Raw genomic sequence first — 19833 nt, 5'->3', positions numbered from 1 at the left:
ATATATGAATATATATATATATATATTCATAATTTTTTTATTTGGTTTCGATTCAAGCTGATGCACGCAACATATATTTTTTATTTTTGAAATCACAACTATATAAGCATAAAAATCGATAGAACATTAACTCTATAATAACATATTTGAATTCTGAAAGAATTAAAATATCATATTTAAGCGTAATTTACGATCAGACCTTGCTGGACGTTCGTGCTTGCTTAGATAAATACTTTTGCAATTTTAACAAAAAAATCTACAATAATATCAGCGCGTCTCAATTTACACTGAACATCTACAGAATGCTAACATCAATATATTACATATGAATGAGTCCACTGTGGAATTTCCACAGGTTCCGCTAGTAATATTTTATTTTAATAAAGTGTTACATGTTTTCAAAAAGTATGCAATCTATATTCAGTTAAATTTTTGGTTCCCCGACAAAAGGAGGGTAGGCCTGTAAATTCACTTCTGTCCGTTCGTCCGTTCGCCTGTGCGCAATTTTTCCAATAACTACGTCTGGAATTTTTTGAAATTTTACACAAACATTAAACATGATATGAGTAAAAAAGTAACAGAATGGATCCCCCCGCCCTGGGGATCCTTTCATGTTAAAATGACAAAAATGCAAATTTTTGTACTTATTAAAAAAATTGATGCCTTGGATTTTTACAAAACTTTCTGAAAAATTGTAACTAACTGATTTCTATATAATTTTGTTTGTCTATACTTCACGATAACTTTTAGGGCTAATAAAAACACTTCACTTTTGGGACTATTTTACCATATTTTCCAAAATTATCTGTGTAAGTCTATTTAGCAGTTTTGCATCGTGTTAAACTCAAATTAAAATATGTTAAGACATTGGACACTTTGGGGGTTAAATTTGTTCATTTTCACCAGGATTTTACGTCCCTTGGGGACTTTTAGGCCTTAATATGGGGTGGTGGCATATGCTGAACTTTTTTATGCCTCGTTCACTGTGCACTCACGGGGGACCGTGCATGCTTCACTTGTTCTTTTTTAAAATCTTAATTTAAGCACATTTTTGTGGTACTTTAGTAGTAAAAAAAATCACACATCTAATCTTGAAAATTATTTCATTGGACTTCCAAATACTTATCAGCCTGACGTATCAATTTTTAATTCGAACTAGCCTTTTTCGCTTTATTTTCAACTATTCTATAAGCACAAATATGGGTTATTTGTCTTTATTTTCGTTCTATCTGGAAATAATTATTCTGCCTAATAATACATCTTCCATCACTTACTTAATGAAAACGGAACTTTACACTCTTAAGTAAAAACGTCTTCACATTTCCAAGTCTATTTATTTCTCAATTCAACTGTTTGACGCAAACAAATATCACAAACGCGAGCACGTATAAAAAAACACGTACGATTCAACCAAGTACATTAATGTAGTACAGTATATATCCGGTCGTATATAGAAACCGACCCCTATACAACACTATTACACTGCCCCCATTAAACAACTGATTTCGTGACACATTGAGAAGATAGTCTTTTACATGTTCTACGGCGTACATTAGTTTTGCTGTCAGAACCCAGCATCGTAATCTTATGCTGAAATGAATTGTATTCCATTGTGCGTCACTCATGGAAATATGTTCTTTTGCATATCTCAGGTGTGCCTTTGCTTTCGCTTTGAAATGAGAGATTTCAAAGCTGGAATATTGTTATGAGATCCTGCATTTTTTAATCCGCAGGCGACCATTTTCTATTGAGATTCTGTTATCTGTTTCTTTATTAAATTTACAGACATATAGCAATTTCAAAACGGGTTTTTGCAGACATTGTACTAATTCTTAGGTCTTCTCTTTGCGATATTTTTTGAGGTAGTGTCGGTTTTTTGGTTTTGCCTCTCAGGTTTTATTGGTTTTATACCTGCTAATTACACGATGAACGAAAGTTTTAGCCGTATTAACAATATAATACATGTCTAAAAATTGACTTTTCCTTAACAATTAAGGACAATCAAGTGATTTTTCGCAAACAAAGACGGTTTTGATTGTAGAATTTGCTATATTGCTTTAAAATAAGTTTCTGACTGATAATGGACTTATTACTATTTACCGAATTTTTTAGCAACAAAAATTAAAAGTTTTTGCAAATTATTATCGTTGCTTAACTTTTGTCCAATAGTTTATTTTATTCGTTTCATTTACTATCTTTATTTTTTGGAAAGCTATATATAAAATTTTGTAACTTTGTAAAACATTTATGCATTACACTCTAATTTTATTGGGTAAAACTTTTATTTTAAAGTAAAATATTTATGTCTTTGTTTTTTTTTCGATCCTTACGTTATAGTCGCTATTCTCTCTCTCTCACTCTCACTCTCTCTCTCTCTCTCTCTCTCTCTATATATATATATATATATATATACTAGCATATATATATATAATTACTAGCATATATATACTAGCATATATATATATACTAGCATATATATATAATTACTAGCATATATATATATACTAGCATATATATGTAATTACTAGCATAGGACAGCCCCTTTAAGAAACTCGTTTCTTATTGTTGAGCAATTTTAGTTGAATTCAGTCGGTTAATTAAGCTCTTATGCATAGATAATCGTATGAAGATTAGAACTACAACGTATAATTTACTAGTAATTTTTTTTTACTCGTAATTCCATTCGCCCTTCATTTAATTATATATATATATATATATATATATATATATATATATATATACTAGCAAAAGTACCCGTTATTGACTGGGTTCAAACACAGCCTACAGAAAATGGACTCTGATTTATGAAAGTATGATAGGTTATGAAAAGGAAGGACTGTAAAGAGATAGCTTCGAAAGCAAAATATGATGAAAGTAAAAATAAAATAGATAAACCCCATAATTTATTATACCCTACCTTTTCACACTGAAGCACTTATCACAATATTCTGTGGATCTATATTAAAAAAAACCTTGTTAAACTTTGAGACATATTTCCATTCTATGGAGGTCAGGTGCGACCGAACACACCATAATTTTATGATTCCATATTTCTTCAAATTGAAATTATCAAAGTATACTTACGCAGATAAATATGAACTTTATTAAAGTTTGTGCCTATTTCCATTCCATGGAGGCCAGGCGCGAACGCAGAGCCCGCAATTTTATCATACCATCTCTAGTTAAGTTAAAACATACTTATCAATGCATTCTTATGTACATCTATATCAAAATAACTTGTGAACGTGTTTTTTAATTTTTTAATTTTTTATTTCCATACTTTGTAGACGAGGCGCGAACGCAGATCCCACAATTTTAATGAACCACCGTTCTGCCAGATCAAACATACCCATTCCTGTGTCTCGACAATACATCTATCATTATCTGTAATCAGTTTTAAAAATAATCAACCATATAGGAACCTATTCGTGACCAGACATCACACACACACATTCAGCTTTATATTATAGATATATATATATAATTTTTTTCTCCATTTCATCCATTCGGTATAATTTTATAAGTAATCCCCACTTAAGTCTCCGCTCTTGCGTGACATTTGTTTTACACTTGATAGAATTCAACGATTGGCTCCTTATGTATTTGTTGGTGGACAGGGCCCATAGAGTCTTACCGACCTTATTTAAAGCGCTTTATAAGTTTTGTACCATAAACCATATATATATATATATATATATATATATATATATATATATATATATATATATATATATATATATTAAATTGTAATTCAATGAATTTCAAAAAACTCTTATTGAAATGAAATGAATTGGTTGAGTTTCATATCAAAGAATTTTTATTATTCTAAGCAAGACAAAGAATGTTTTAGAAAGTTTATCTCCTTAACCTATAGGGTTTCGATGTCTACCATCTCATCAGAGGAGTGAAAATATTAGCAAATAGTTATAAAGGTATGCACCATATTTGCTAAAGTCAGTGAGACATGGAAAGTCAAAGTGAAAATAATACATTTATCAGAAGTCCTGTAGCAGGAGTATTTGTAGAAAAAGGATATGAATGTTTTTGTTGATCCAACTTGTTTGGTAAAATCCATATTATACGTTTACATAACCACTGATTGTTAAATAAAAACTATTCCGAAGTATATATATATATATATATATATATATTTTTTTTACACAGTGATCACCACTTATCAAGGCCCGGAAGCCACTCAGGGATAAGGGTTATTGCAAGTACATTACGTTAGTGAGGAGATTTGCTGAAATGTTTACTTAAGGGGGCGGTTCATTAGGAATTTGTTAACATTGGACTTAAAGACATCCAAGTTGTAGTCCGGAGGGAAGCAGGCAGACGGAACAGAGTTCCACAGGCGTGCAGTTCTAAGAAAGAAGCTTTGTTCAATGAATCTGCGTTTTGATTTAGGCACAGATATAGAGTGGGGGAAATTTTTCACAGTGGATTCAGCTAGACGGGTGTTTTTCGTGAAAGATTGGCGAGGGGGGACCAGAGATTGGAGTTCAGACGAGCATCTGCCATGGAAATAACGATAAAACAAGGACAGGCTCGCAACGTCTCTTCTGTGGGAGAGAGGTTGCAGGGTAGAGAAAAGGGCATCCCCCACTAAGCCAGGAAGTCTATTTTGTACTCTGTCAAGGCAGGATAGGCTGTTTTTAGCAGCTCCTGCCCAGATATGGCAACAGTATTCCATCCTTGGACGTACTTGGCTTTTATATAGATAGAGAATTGCATCCGTAGTGAGATATCTTCTGGAGCGGTAGAAGGATCCCACCATCTTTCCAGCGACCTTGGCAACAGACTTGATGTACGTGTTCCATTTCAGATCAGGAGTAAAGGTCAAACCCAGAAGCTTGTCAAAACACGGGGCCTCACCCAGACGAGAGCCATCCATCACAATTGATGCCAGATGGGGATCAGAGCGTTGATGATGTAAGGATAGCAGTTTGGTTTTGGATGCATTAAAGGTAACTAGCCACCTCTTCCCCCACTGAACTACGCACTCGAGATCAGAGGAGAGAGAATCAGAGAGAACTTTGTCATTTACAGCCTTTGATGTGTTGCCGTAGATGGTCGTGTCATCAGCATAGATGTCAACGAATGATTTAAGTATGTGTTTAGGGAGGTCATTGATGTAGATCAGGAAGAGAGTTGGGCCCAGGATTGACCCCTGAGGGACTCCAGCATTTATATTGCAGGCCTCCGATTTTTGTCCATCTACCACTACTCTTATGAGCCTATCGGAGAGAAATGATTTAATGATTGAGAAAACATTTCCAGTTATACCGTAGCTGGAAATCTTATGAAGTAGACCCTTATGCCATACCTTGTCGAAGGCCTTTGATATGTCGAGAGCAATTGCCCTAGAAAGGAAGCCTTTGTCAAGAGATTCACTAATCCTGTGGGATATAACCGTCAGCACATCTGCGGTAGATCTTGCAGAGCGGAAACCATATTGTGTGTTACTAAGAAGGTTATTCCTGCTGAGGTGGTTGACTACTTCTCTATTTAATATGGATTCCAGCAACTTACTCATAACACACAGGAGACTTATTGGTCTGTATTGAGAGGGAGATGACTTATCACCTGAATTCTTAAATACAGGGCAAACTGATAAGGTCTTCCAGGGAGTCGGAAAGCACTTCTCCTTAAGGCAGCGCTTAAATAGTTTCGTAAGTATGGGAGCAAGTTCTGGTTGAAGCTTTTTTAACACTATAATTGGGATGCCATCAGGGCCAGTTGCTTTATTGGAATCTAGGTTCTTTATTAGCTTGGCGACCTTATGCACGGATATTTGTATGTTACCTAGCTTGTTCTGTGTTATAGGAAGAAATATGGGGAGTTGATGGCCTTCGTCGCATAGGGTAGAATTAGCTGCAAAGTTCTTTGCAAATAGTTTGGCCTTGTCTGATGCTGATGAGATGACCTCTGGTCCATTGATAATGGTTGGGATAGAACGCACACTTCTGTTCAGGATCCTATTTGTTATTTGCCAAAACTGGTGGGATCCAAGCCGCTGATCAGCTACCTTGGATTTAACAGACTGGGGATATAGCTCTCTTGCATTTTTTATTACTCTTTTACAGTGGTTGCTGGCAGACCTAAAAGCAGCTTGAGTCTCAGTGCATCTATTACGTTGGTAGCTATAGAAAAAGTGATTTCTGTGCGCGATAGCAGCAGCACATTCTGGGGAGAACCATGGCTGGCTGTTAGGTTTTTGTTGGAATTTTTTAGATTGTATGAATTGGTCTATGCCTGCAATTAACCATTCGGTCAGATCTGATACTATAGAGGACACATCCTTTTTAAACATGGAGTGCAGAGGTAAATCAGATAGGAATGTACGGAATATATATATATATATATATATATATATATATATATATATATATATATATATATATATATATATACTAGCACCTGTTCATTGTCCGGTCGTAATATATGCTTAAAATTGATATTTATTAATGCAGATTTCGTATATATTATTTTATTATATTGGATGCAATATATAGTGATGATTTAAAAAGTTAGAAAACATAGCTCGTGCGCCGCGACCGAGAATCGAAACCAAAACGTTTAGCTTACGATTTACTTTTCCTTTGATGTTTATGTCTGAGCTATGAAGACATATTTCCTATGAGGCTAAAAATAAAACATGAACAAATAGCTATTACGTTATGCATGCATATTCGTAATGCCGTCGTTCGACCGTTACCTGGCAACTTTCATTTTTTTAATTTTCACATATTTGTACCGATTTTCCTCGATCAAAAACCCAAATATAAAATTTCGCATGGGTTCGAATACCATATATGTTAAGTTTCATGTCTGTAGACGTAAACTGACCGAGCAATTTGGTAGGCAAATTTTTTAAACAAATATACAAACGCATGCATAATTATATATACAAATATAGAAACGCATACATAATTATATATAGAAAGGGCGTTTTATTTACTATAATCTTTATACGCAAATATTACGCAAGTAGAAATCATGTAGAATATCTGCATGAATGTAATTACACGTAATAGTTAACTAAAGTATCACCCCATAAAAAAAAAACTAATAGGGAATTAATTAAAATACATGTTTGAAAGAATATTCAAATAAGTTAGATAATTTGCAGATGAATGTAGTACTAAAACCAATATCTAACAAGGTTGTATCTTCTTTTTAAATAAATAGAAAAAAGGTTTTTAACATGAATATCAATATAGAAAAAAACCTAAATTTATAAAAGTATAACTACAACACACACACACACACACACACACACACACACACACACACACACACACACATATATATATATATATATATATATATATATATATATATATATATATATGACTAGCAGGACCCATTAACAGGCGTTGTCTGGTTTAACCATGCCCTCTTCTCGTAGAAAAATTAAAGTACGGTTGTTGTTATAGTTGTTGTTCTTGTTGTTCTTGTTGTTGTTGTGGTTCCTATTTTAAATGCCTCCCCATGGGACAGAGTTAGACACTAGGGTCGTTTTATAACGTGGAGAACAGAAACAAAAATTAAAAATTGTCTCAGTCGTGAAGTACTTCTCTTCCACTGACAGAGAACAAGAAATTGAAGTTAAGCATCTGAAGACCAGATACTACACTGTGATCTCGGCCCAATGTTGCTTAAACCCTAACTTCCAAGTGTTAAGGACGGCTTTCGAAATAGATACACCCACCGTCCTCATGTTTAGAACGGAATAGGCATCGCATTTTTTGCAATAGGGGTAGCTGTCAATATATTTTCCACAAATTTCACCTTGATAATCGCTCTCGGGATCCCCACGCGCAAATACTATGAACTAACAAAAATAATTTGGGGTTGCAGTGATTTAAAGTGCTTAATACAGGGCTTTATATCGCGAAGACTACTTCTATCCGCTAAAATGAGATTTTCTTAAGCAGCATAGTGGAAAACCTATAAAAGTCGTCATTTTAAAGAAACGTGTGTAGGTGGATCTAATGAAAAAGTACAGTTGTTGTCGTTGTTGTTGCATTTGTTGTTGCCCAATCACCAACCTCCTCATGTTAAGAACGTGTTTCGGAATAGACACCCAAACCTCCTCGTGTTAAGAACGGCTTTTCGAATAGACACTCCATTTTGGCAGTGGACGTGGCTGTTAAAATATTTGTCACAAATTTAACCTTGATAATCGCTATCAGGATTTCCACGCGAAAATACTACGAACCAACAAACAAATTTGGGGGGGTGGCACGGTCGGATATAATTTGATTTGTTCTTCCCCCATGCATACTAATCTGGCGGACTATGATTTAAAGTGCATAATGCCGAGCTTTATATCGCGAAAACTACTTGTAACCGCCAAATATAAATAAGATTTTTTTAAGTAGCATAGTATAAAAACCGACAAAAGTCGTCATTTAAAAGGGAAGTGTGTAGGTGGATCTAAGGTAAAATATATCTTTAAAACAAAATTCATCTATTATCAAACATACCACCCTCATAAAAACAATAAAGTACGGTTGTTACTGTTGATATTGCTCAACCCCCTACTTCCTCATGGTAAGAACGGGTTTCTTAATATGCACCCCCACCCTCCTCATGTTTTGAACGGCTTTGCGAATAGACACCCCAACGTCCTCATGTTAAGCTTTTGTAATAGTCACCGGTAACATTCTCACGTTAAGAACGGCTCTCGGGATATATTCTATTTCCTGTGAGTGGGGGTGGGTCAAAATATTTGCTCCAAATTTAACCTTAATAATCGCTGTCAGGATCTCGACGTGCAAATACTATGAACCAAAAGAAAACGAAAACGTAATTTTAAAGAAATATTAATGTTATGTTTCAGGGTTTTTTGTTTCTTTTTTTGGGGGGGGGCATATCTGCGCCAGGTATAGAAAACTATGAATAAAAACCAACATAAAAAAGAAACGGCCCGTTATAAAACAAACTAAGAGAAAAAAAAAACAAATAGCATTGTTGCCGCTTTGTTAATAAGATTTAAATCACAAGAATAATATAGTTATAATGTGTATATTTCTTCCCGGTCTTGAATGGCGGCGGTAGGAGGATTTTAGATTTAGAAGAAAAAATTGGAACTATTTCGTCTAAAGATGGTACATTTGTGATAATGTTGCCCCTACGATGAAATGTAAGGTTTTATTATAACGACTAAATGTATCTAAAATGTCGTTCTAAAGTTACATAAGATAGTGGCTAATAATCTAGACTTAATAAATTTGTATGTGACATATGTTGTTGAAAACCTACGGTATTTTGGTCCAGAGAGGAATTTCTGCAATCAAAATATTATATAAGAGATTAAATAACTATCCTACAAAAACTAATGTTTCATGATTACGTAATCATAAGAGTAGGGCGACAATTCCTGCCGGTCATGAGATTCGAATTCAGCCACGAAGACACTTTTTGCTCCTTTTGCTAAGCCTCTATCTCAGAGCAACGAAACAATTGCCATGGAAATTAATATTAATTATATATATATATATATATATATACATATAATATATATAACTATATATATATATACATACTAGCAAGATGAACCCACGTTGTCCGGGATGATGATCAACGAATGTTTCACACTTCCATATTTTTATTGTTATCGAAATCGATTAAATAGCCCATTTTTCAATCAAATCGATAGATTGTTTGCTCTAATCAGGAAACCGACGCGATGCACCTGGAGGAAGCTTATATGCCCCTGACAGTGACTAAGTTCACAATATATTGTAGCCTACATTGCGCTGGACAGAACCTAACGTTGATTTTATAAAATTATTTTATATATAGAGGCTTGTATTAATGTTTGTAATGCAAAAAGTCAAGTATCATGATTCAATTGTGCTCTGAACAGATACATTCATTTCGAACGCGCCCCAGTCATATAAAAAAATCTACTGCTCATTTTATTTGTTAGGCTTTTCGGCTTGTGTTGTAATAAAACTTCTTAAATGCACTTGTGGTGTTAGGCTGTGTAAGGTACTGACTTTGGTCAAAATCGCCTGTTCCTTCTTTTATCGGATTATTTCGATTATCGATTATCGATTATCGACACTTGTCGAAGACAATCCGACACAAAACCTATCTAAGAACACTTCCAGGCGTAAAGTCGTGCGAAATTTCATAAAAATCGATCTAGCCATTTTCGAGCCCATAGGGAAAAAACTCACAGACACACAGACAAAGTTCCTTTACTATAATCTTCTCTTGTCTTCTTCTATCCATCTATCTATCTATTCTTCTATATCTATCTATATAAATAAAATGAACTCATTTTTTCCCGTGTGAGTTTGAACTTCATACGATTAAAAACTGCAGCGCAGGATCTGAGGTGTGCTATACGCCTATTAACCTTACACTTCCTAGATAACCGTACATTCCTATATTTTTCCCGGTGAGAGTTCACTGCTAAAATCGGTTAGATTCAATAGAAGTGGCAACATCTTTTCTCTCTATTAGATTCCTCCTTTTCCGCTCTCCATTTACACCGCATCGGATGCGTTCACAAGGAACAGTACGAGGAAACACCGGTTTGGAATTGTGCAAGGTTATTTATGCCGTTTTTTGTTTTTTTATATCTTCTTTCCCTGATTTATGCTTTCTGAATTTACCCTGAATAAAATAAAAAGAAAAATAATATATAAAGAAAACGCGATTATTATTGTTTTCTTTTTGCTTTTTTCAGTTAGTGTAAGACGCAACCTGCGGGACTAACCAGTTCTTACTTCCGGTTTTAACGACTCTAACCTTGAAATATAACTATACTTTTATTTATTATTGCTTGCAACTAAACGTTTATTTTTACACAAAGAATTAATTCTTTACTGTTTATTATTACAACGCAACGATATCGTGATTACACTTAAATTAAAATTAAAACAAATAAATTCATTTAGAATTCGAGAAAACAAAAAAAATTCATTTAGAATTCGTTCACTGTGGAATTGATATTTGACCTAATTCACTTTTTAGTTAATTCATCACGTTTTTTTGCGCTTTCGCCTCAAAGATCCCAGTTCGAGCCCCCCCCCCGCATCAAACGCCGGACCGTTCGTATTGCATCACGTCCATTTTTGTTAATTGTTTTTTTTCTCAGGATTTTTTCTTGATAGTTTTAACATTGTTTGTTTTTATAATATTTAAACAGGGTTATTACTTCGCTTTGTTTTCATTTCGCCCCTACCCCCCAACCACACACGCATCTAAAAACCCGGGCAACGCAGGGTATCCACAGCTAGTAGTAAATATTGTGCTTTATTAATCCAAATAATTACAATTATCAATACTCATCTAAAAATATATTCTAAACGAGTCTTTCATATTGTTTCGGTAGTAAATCTTACGCACAAAGTTTGATGTTCCGTAAATAGACAAACCGAAATATTCACGCGGTTTAAAGTTTTGCGCTGCAGTCGAAGATGATTTCGTTCAATAGCGATTCAAAGCCTATTAGACGGACTATTAAAATTCCATTCTTGCTTTTGGGGGCTTGGAGTATTTTTTTTCTTTCTTTTTAAAGGTTTGTTTTTATGAAGCTCTTGCTTGGGATCTTTGCAGTGGCTGCCTTTAGTCTGCCTAAACATCTCGCCAGAAATGCCCTCGACAAAACAGCTGCCGAACAAGTAGGGACCCCATAAAACAAAAACAAAGCACGGATAATGTAACGTCGCAGGGGGTCATCATTTCTACAGACATTCGACCTGGAGTATGTTGGGGTAGAAACAAAGCCACTTTTACTCATTTTACGTCGTCATACTGAAACCTGACTTTTCTGTTCCATCTCCTTCTCTCTCTCTCTCTTTTCCCCTCCTCTCTCTCGCTTTCTCTCTCTCTCTATCTCTCTCTCTCTCTCTTTATATATATATATATATATATATATATATATATATATAATGAACTGTCATGAAGAGAGCATGTATAAAAGATAGAAAGGATAAAAAATTCAACAGAGGAAGAAATAAAATAAAACGAGGGATTCGACGTCACTACATTATCAACTCTGACCATGGAAACTACTACTTATTTTCACTGTTATTTATCCATGTTTCCATTTTTTTTCCTTTTCTCGATTCTCTTTTTCTTTCTTTTTTCCAACCAACGGCTCTGCATATTTTTTCAAATAGTTAATAACGTGCCAAAACCATTCCGTCTACTTTCCTATATTTTGTGGTTCTATAATATATTTCAGATTTTCAGTTTTATGAAAATGCTCGCTTGATGCGAACGAAACCGATTAAATCTCAATATCCTTATTTGACCCCTATTATGACCTCTTAAAATTTATTGTTTTGGGCTCAAATCAAGTTATTTAGTTAGATCCATGTCCAAGGAACCTATATCTAAAATTTCAAGTGCGTAGACCCAAACTTGTCGGAGGAGTTTGGTAGACTTCTCAAATGACAAATCGTTGAAGTTTGACCCTTAATTGCCAAATTTCTGACCAAAAACCGATCACATCAATTTTCCCAAATCTCAGTACCCTGTATACCACATTTCGAGTCTGTAGACTGAAAATTGCAGAGTTATTGCGTAGGGAAATGTACACACACATACACACGTTCACTTTTATATATATATATATATAAATACATACATACACACACAGACACAAACACACACACACACACACACACACACACACACACACACACACACACACACACATATATATATATATGTATATATACCCTACTTTGGGAAAATTGCACCGCTATTTTTAGTAATGTTTTATATTATTAATGTATTAATTTTAATGAAACTACCATAGTGATTTGATTTAGTTTATTATCTTAAAGTGAAGATATTTAAATGTAAAAAGTGTATTGAAAAATGAATTTTATCAACCTATTATTAGTACATTTATATAAGGAATAAACTTGAAGGCGAAGTTGCCCCTTGCTTCGGGTAACTGCATCATTCGTGGGATAATCTGCCCCAATCCATATAGAATTAAAGTATGTTGGTGCAAAAACAGTTTGAAATCCTTCAAATTAAGATCACAAAGTACAGGGAACAGAATATAAAAGTATTCTAGAAAATCAGAAATAAGCCAATTTTTAGAAAATAAGAAATAATGTTGGAAACAGAGAATATAAAATGAACAAATATCCTTTACAATACACATATCAGGAAGAAATGAACTGTCAATTTGTTGACAAGATCACAAAATACCATTCAATATTTAGCGCACAATCAGACCATTTAGTACTGAAGATATCTTTAAAAATTAATTTTCTCTTCACACACCCACGTTTGTCCAATTTTAATATAATTAGGTCTGTTGGTGTCCCAGCAATATCTGGGACATCGGGCTCCTGGAATGCCAAAAAGCGGCCATCACTTTATGTGCTTCTACCTTGCGAAAGTACCGAACATCTTGGGCAATATTTTCTGGTCAAGTTCAATAAGGAGCCTATAAAATGATAGTCTTTATTTTTGCCTTTTCCTTGATAGTGCACTAAAATATAGTCACTCTTTTCAAACTATTCAATCTCCAATGGTTCTGTAGGATTAAGATCAACGACAGTGTCATTATCTGACTGAAGGAACATCTGCGTCACTGTCAGATGACTCGACACACAAATCTCTGAGAGGCAAGTTTAATTTTCTTGGAAGGCAGCTTCCGCGAGGATGTCACAGAAGTTGATGCGTGTAGGTCAGCAACAGTAACATTTTGTCTGGCTCTACCTGGATCCTCTTGGCTCTTGCTGTTTGTGGTTTTTAGGCTGCATCTTTCCTGAGCTTCCTTAGATGGTCAATCAACAAGGGGCAGGCAATTTTTCGAGGTGACTCAGTTAGTGTTTCCTTTTTCAACTCCGCTATTATGTTCACCAACTTCATTTTTTCAGTATACTTTCTGCATTCACTTTGAGATGATAAACTAAAATGATAGGTAAATTCCACATGCCTGAAACCCACTTTTAGCAAGTTCTAAAAAAAATTCCATCCTCTCTAGTAAGTTGTAAAGCACACCTAAAAATTAATGTTTCGGTAAGGCAGTATAGTACTTCCTTTCCTTTTTAACAGTAGGTAAGAACCTCACACCATACACCTTTCATAGGCCCATAAAAAGCTACATCAAGGGCCTGCCAGATGCCAGTACTATTAGATAGCAGGGATATATATCTGATGCTTTCATTCTCGAAGATCTGCAATATTTCTGCACCAAAATGGGCGCTCAAATTATCCCCAATAATAACCCTTGGGTGTTCCTTATGTAAGCCACGGAAGTATGGAACAACAATTCTTTTTAACCAGTCAGTGAACAAGTAGTCATCGAACCACCCAGGAGTTACTTCTGTTATGTATGACATGGACTGGACCACCTAGAACCCAATTATCCACGAGGCGTTCACCTTTATAAACAACATAAGATACTAGCACATCCCCACTGGCAAAACAAACGAACATAACCTATATGGAATCTTTCAGCATGTTTAATACCCTTTCAAAATTAGTTTTTCCCCTTGGAGTTATCATCCAAATTAGTTTCGTCATAATTGACAATGTTTTCAGGTGGGATACCCTCGAGATACACACTAAGATTATCAAAACAGTTATCCACTTCACTAACACTTACTGCCAATATGTTGGCAAACACGATGCGTAAGTTGAATATTTCTTTTCATAAATGCATCCACCAAATCCATCCCAGGCAAATCGTCTCTAAATTGGATTACATTCCTACCAGCTTTATCTAAATAGGATTTAACAAAATAGGCTAATTCAGTCTTGTCAAAAGTCACTAAAGGCAGCAGCATGGTTTGTTATACAATCTTTTTCCTCTGGAAGCAAGGCTCGTGGTCTTCCAGTACCATCACTAAGCCGAGCACCACTAATCCTGTCACGTAATGATCTCCTGGGTATGCCCATTTCATGTGAAACTTTGTTGATTTACTCGCCATCAGACACCCTCCTTAGTGCCTATTGTAAAAGCCTCATCTATATACGGCTTCTTCTTCACTGTGCCGTGATGGGGCTTGTAATTCCGCACCATTTTAGTGGTTACGACTCGAATTTACCTGTAAATAGAACAAAAAACACATTAAAACCTATTTATTTAATTATTAGAATAATACATGCATTAATATTATGATATAAAAATGACACGTCATACAAAGATGGTGCAATTACCCCATTGGCACATATAAGGCATTAGACAATATATGCTTCTGGCTATTATCTCAAACGTTTGCCAGAACATGCCTTATATTGACAAGAATAAGCGATAGTATTTTGAAGTATGTAAGCAGCTTTATTCATATCTCACCAGAGCTTAGCGTTTCCAGCTAATAATGTTGCAAAAAACAAAACAAATCACACACACACACATACACACACACACACACACACACACACACACACAAAACATTTTCCTCAAAATAGAATACAAACAAAATTCATGGAATGCAATGAAAAATGAGTGATTATGAAGAGAAATGTCTAGTAATTAAATTCCAATTGGCTATATTTTCATAACTGATGATATTTTTTGCAACCACGCATATAAAGAGCATTTTTAGTTAGTTGGCGCAATTACCCAAAAGCACGATATATATAATTTTATCTAAAAGCTATGCATAAGAGTTACTACTCTGCGAAACGAGGTTTAATTGTTACAGACAGACAGCATCTGTGGCAGAAGCCATAGCAAAACGAAATTACTTTGACATTAACCTTTACGAGCGGACGCATTTTATATTTTTCTCAGTTCCATCTCGATTACTCAATTATCTTCAATATCTCGAGGACGTTATTTAAAGTAGAAATTAACATCTACAGCTCTTGTGAATATCTGGCTTGAGTTCATTTAGTTTTTTTCCCCAACATAATGATTTCGCATGAACATACGAAACTCTGGAAATAATTATTTTTAAAAATACGCTGTTAAAAAGCATGTTGTAAAATAACTAATTCAGATACTTAAGATAACATTACGACTAAAAGAAAAAAAACCCAAACAACAAAAAAGCACACACACAAAAAAAAACAAAAACAAAGTAAATATCAGCCGTAAATGGAGGTTGAAGTTTGCTTCTGACATTTCTGGAGAGATGGCGCACATATCACTTTTTCTGTTTTACCAAAGTAGAAAATCGACTTCTCAATCCACGGAAAGCGAGGGGTGATCTCTTTTTTTTCTCACAGAAAAGACGCTGCTAGTCTCTCTCTACTTTGTCTGGTATTTTCATTGAAGATACTTAATCGAGCTCCATTCTTTGGTTCCTACTTTTAATACATCCAGAACAAGAGCTTATATTTTTCGAACCGCTAAAACAACTTCTCTTTTCCATCTTTGTGTGCGTATTGCCATGCGAAATTTCTATGGACGACTATTCTTTGCAGGGGCTACCCAAATGTGATACACATTACTTTGGGACTGTTTCAATGCTATCACAACTTAATCGTCTTCAAATCTAATGTCAAATATTTTCATCATGCACTGGCTAAAAAATAAATCATGTAATTTATAAATGTCACTACTCTTATTGTCATTATCTGTCAGCTGACATTCATCTACCCTTATCCTGGAGTGATTCTTGACCTTTACAAATGGTGAACATTATAATAAAAAACAGTGTTTTAATGAAACATTTTTCGAGCAACTGCTCATTTTTTCTAGTAAAGAAAACTTAAATACAGTAAAGTATACCAATCAATTAACTCCCTTCTCGCCAACGTCAAGCATCTAATATACGGAACCTATCGACATTATGTAAACCAACATTTTTCACGCCATTTGAAAGCATATATAAAATAGCATTGTTCACGAAGGTTTTAAATTTATATAAATTAGAATTATTCACGCAATTTCGAAGTTTATATAAACTTAGTATAGTTCACGTACTTTTAAAGATTATAATAAATTAAAATTTGCACGCGATTTTGAAGTTAAATAAACTTTTAGGCAATTTTTGAAATTTATATAAACTAGTATTTTTCAGGTGATTTTGAAGTTTATATAAACTAACATTTTTTCAGGCAATTTTGAAATTTACATAAACTTGCGTGTTCACGAATGTTTTAAATGTGTATAAAAAAGAATTGTTCACGCAATTTTAAAGTTTATATAGACTAGTATTTTTCACGCTATTTTGAAGTACATATGCATAAGCATTATTCACGACTTTTTAAAGTTTATATACATTAGCATTATTCACTATGTATGGAAAAATTAATGAGGTTATTGTTCTTTTCTACTGTTCTGATTATTTCGGACGGGAAGATGAAGAACAGCATCTCTTCAAATTCTACTTCTACTAACATTAAGAGACTCATTACATATTGAGTCAACTCCTTAATGCGAACAAGAGACGAACAGCTGTTTTGTCTTATGAGGTGCAGATGTACACACAATGTCATATGACGCTTAGTCTTTAATGACATTTTCTTTAGTCTGTCACAGTTAAATTTGATATAGCATTTTTATTGATTGGTCACGTTTAATCAAAATTAGAAATTTCCTCGATAAATATGCAAATTAATTAGATAATTCGTGGTTTAGTAGTTAAATATGCAAATTAATTAGATAATTTGTGGTTTAGTCGTGTTTGACTCAATCTGTTTCTCAAGACCAGATTTTATATGCTTCTTAAAGTCAGGATCAGATAAGTTTATTAAAAAATGTTCACTTGTCTATCAAGCTTAAGTTTGAAATAGCATTTAGCAGTGCTTGTAAACTTTTAATTTCAATTAGTATTTTCGTTAGTTTGTCAGATTTAATTTTTAAATTATATTTTATAATATAAATATATTTCGGAACTATACTCTATCCTCAGTATGTTGTTTTTTTCCTTTTTTATTTCCTCTTCATTGTCATATATTTATGTTATAAATTTTAAACAAGTAAAATATATTTTTTATTTTCCTAATATTACGTTGTGATTTGGCTTTCAAGCGCACTTGACGCGTATTTTACTTTATTCAAATTAAATCAACGTTTCTATATGAACTCACACCCTTGGCGTTTTTTTTTTATTTAGTTTAAAATATTACTTTCGTTGTAAAAAGATTTTAATCGTTAAACGAGCAGATTAATCGCCTAAAGGTTGTTTTAAAGACGTCCAAGTATGTATAGTAAAACTCCGGGATACTATAGCCCTAGAATACAATTTTTTTTCAGTTTACAATGTGGAGTGCGATATTTTCCGGCCTCTGGTTACGTTATTTTCCCCACCTTAAGGTGTTAGTTATTATGTTATTTGATTATATACATGTGTATTATATACTCTACTTTTTTGTTACTAATTTTAATGCCGTATCTCGGTGTTCTACTGTATATAAAAATCCACGGACCCATGTTTAAAAAAACCCACAACAAAACTCGTCTAGCCTGTAACTCTGTGAATAATTTTTCGTTCCATCTCTCTGCGCCAAACACTAAACGAAACTTCTACTAAAAAAATTATTTCCTAACTTCTCGTCTATAGAACAAAATGCCGCGGCGAAACTTCCCAGTTTATGTTTTCAGGTTCAATGTGTACGCATCTTTGTAAAGCTGTCTTCTTTAATACTGAGATTTTGCCAAACTTTTACCATCATTACTAATCATAAGAGTATTGTGTAAGCACCCACCAAATAATTTTTTATCCTCAAATAGCATTTGGGCTTGGATAAGTAGCGACTATTTGTAAAAAAAAAATCCGCCGGTCGGAGTGTCAGTGAGACTCAGTTTTTCGTTTAACTGTTACGCCTTTCGTCCTTTAGTCACGCTTACATTTGAAATTGAATATTCATCGTTAATCGCTCACAGAAATCTTCGTGATTGATCGCCCAGAAAAGACATGGCCGCATCTTTACAACGGATTCGTTCTTTATGAACTAACTGGGAATTACCTGAATTTGATGGATTTTCACGTGGAAATGTAAAAAAAAAAGAAAAATTTACTGAATAAAATTCATCTGGAAATCAACCAAAGAAAAAATGCGTACAACAGGATCAATAATTGACAGAGAAATCGAGAAAATAATACGTACAAGAATCCAAAGTATTAAGGAAAGAATGAAATAAATCAACAATAGTGATTGATTAATATATATATATATATATATATATATATATATATATATATATATATATATATATATATATATATATATAGCTACTTAATTTACTCACATAAAATTAATATACGAAAGTATAGATTTATGCGTAAACTTTAAGTATTTGCTTCAAAAGTGCTCAATACGTAGGTAGAGCTAGTTAGTAATTTATAAAATATATATGGCGATTAAGCTACACTGAATATTCGGCGTTTCATCCACTCTAGGACTCCTCAGGCTTATGCTCGCATTCTGTGGTTGTTTATCGTTTTTATATGCTCCTCTCCTATTGAGATTTTAGTTAGCCAATCAGCTCTCTAGCATCCACCGCGCCCCTTCCTATCAGCCAATGAGCATGCATTTTATCGGACAAAGGATCTGTTTTATAACTAGGTTAGTGTTTTTTGTTTTTGTTTTGTTAGTTTATATATAAATATATATATATGTGTATATACATATATGCACATATATATACATATATATATATACATATATATATGTGTGATCGTTTATGTATATTCATGTTTATTTAATTTATTTATTTGTTTATTTTCTATTGTTTTTGTTAGTTTTAAAGCTATTTTGTATCGCTATCCTAAAGTAAATTTTAATTTGTGAACACAGTTGTTTGCTATTTCTCTAAATCTCAATAGGAGAGGAGCATATGAAAACGATAAACAACCACAGAATTCGCGCATAAGCCTGAGGAGTCCTAGAGTGGATGAAACGCCGAATATTCGGTGTAGCTTAATCGTCATATATATATAT

The sequence above is a fragment of the Euprymna scolopes genome, chromosome 13, assembly GCF_053919585.1.
Source record: "Euprymna scolopes isolate OS-2025 chromosome 13, ASM5391958v1, whole genome shotgun sequence".
NCBI classification, from domain to species: domain Eukaryota; kingdom Metazoa; phylum Mollusca; class Cephalopoda; order Sepiida; family Sepiolidae; genus Euprymna; species Euprymna scolopes.
Note: the sequence above shows the minus strand (reverse complement) of the source record.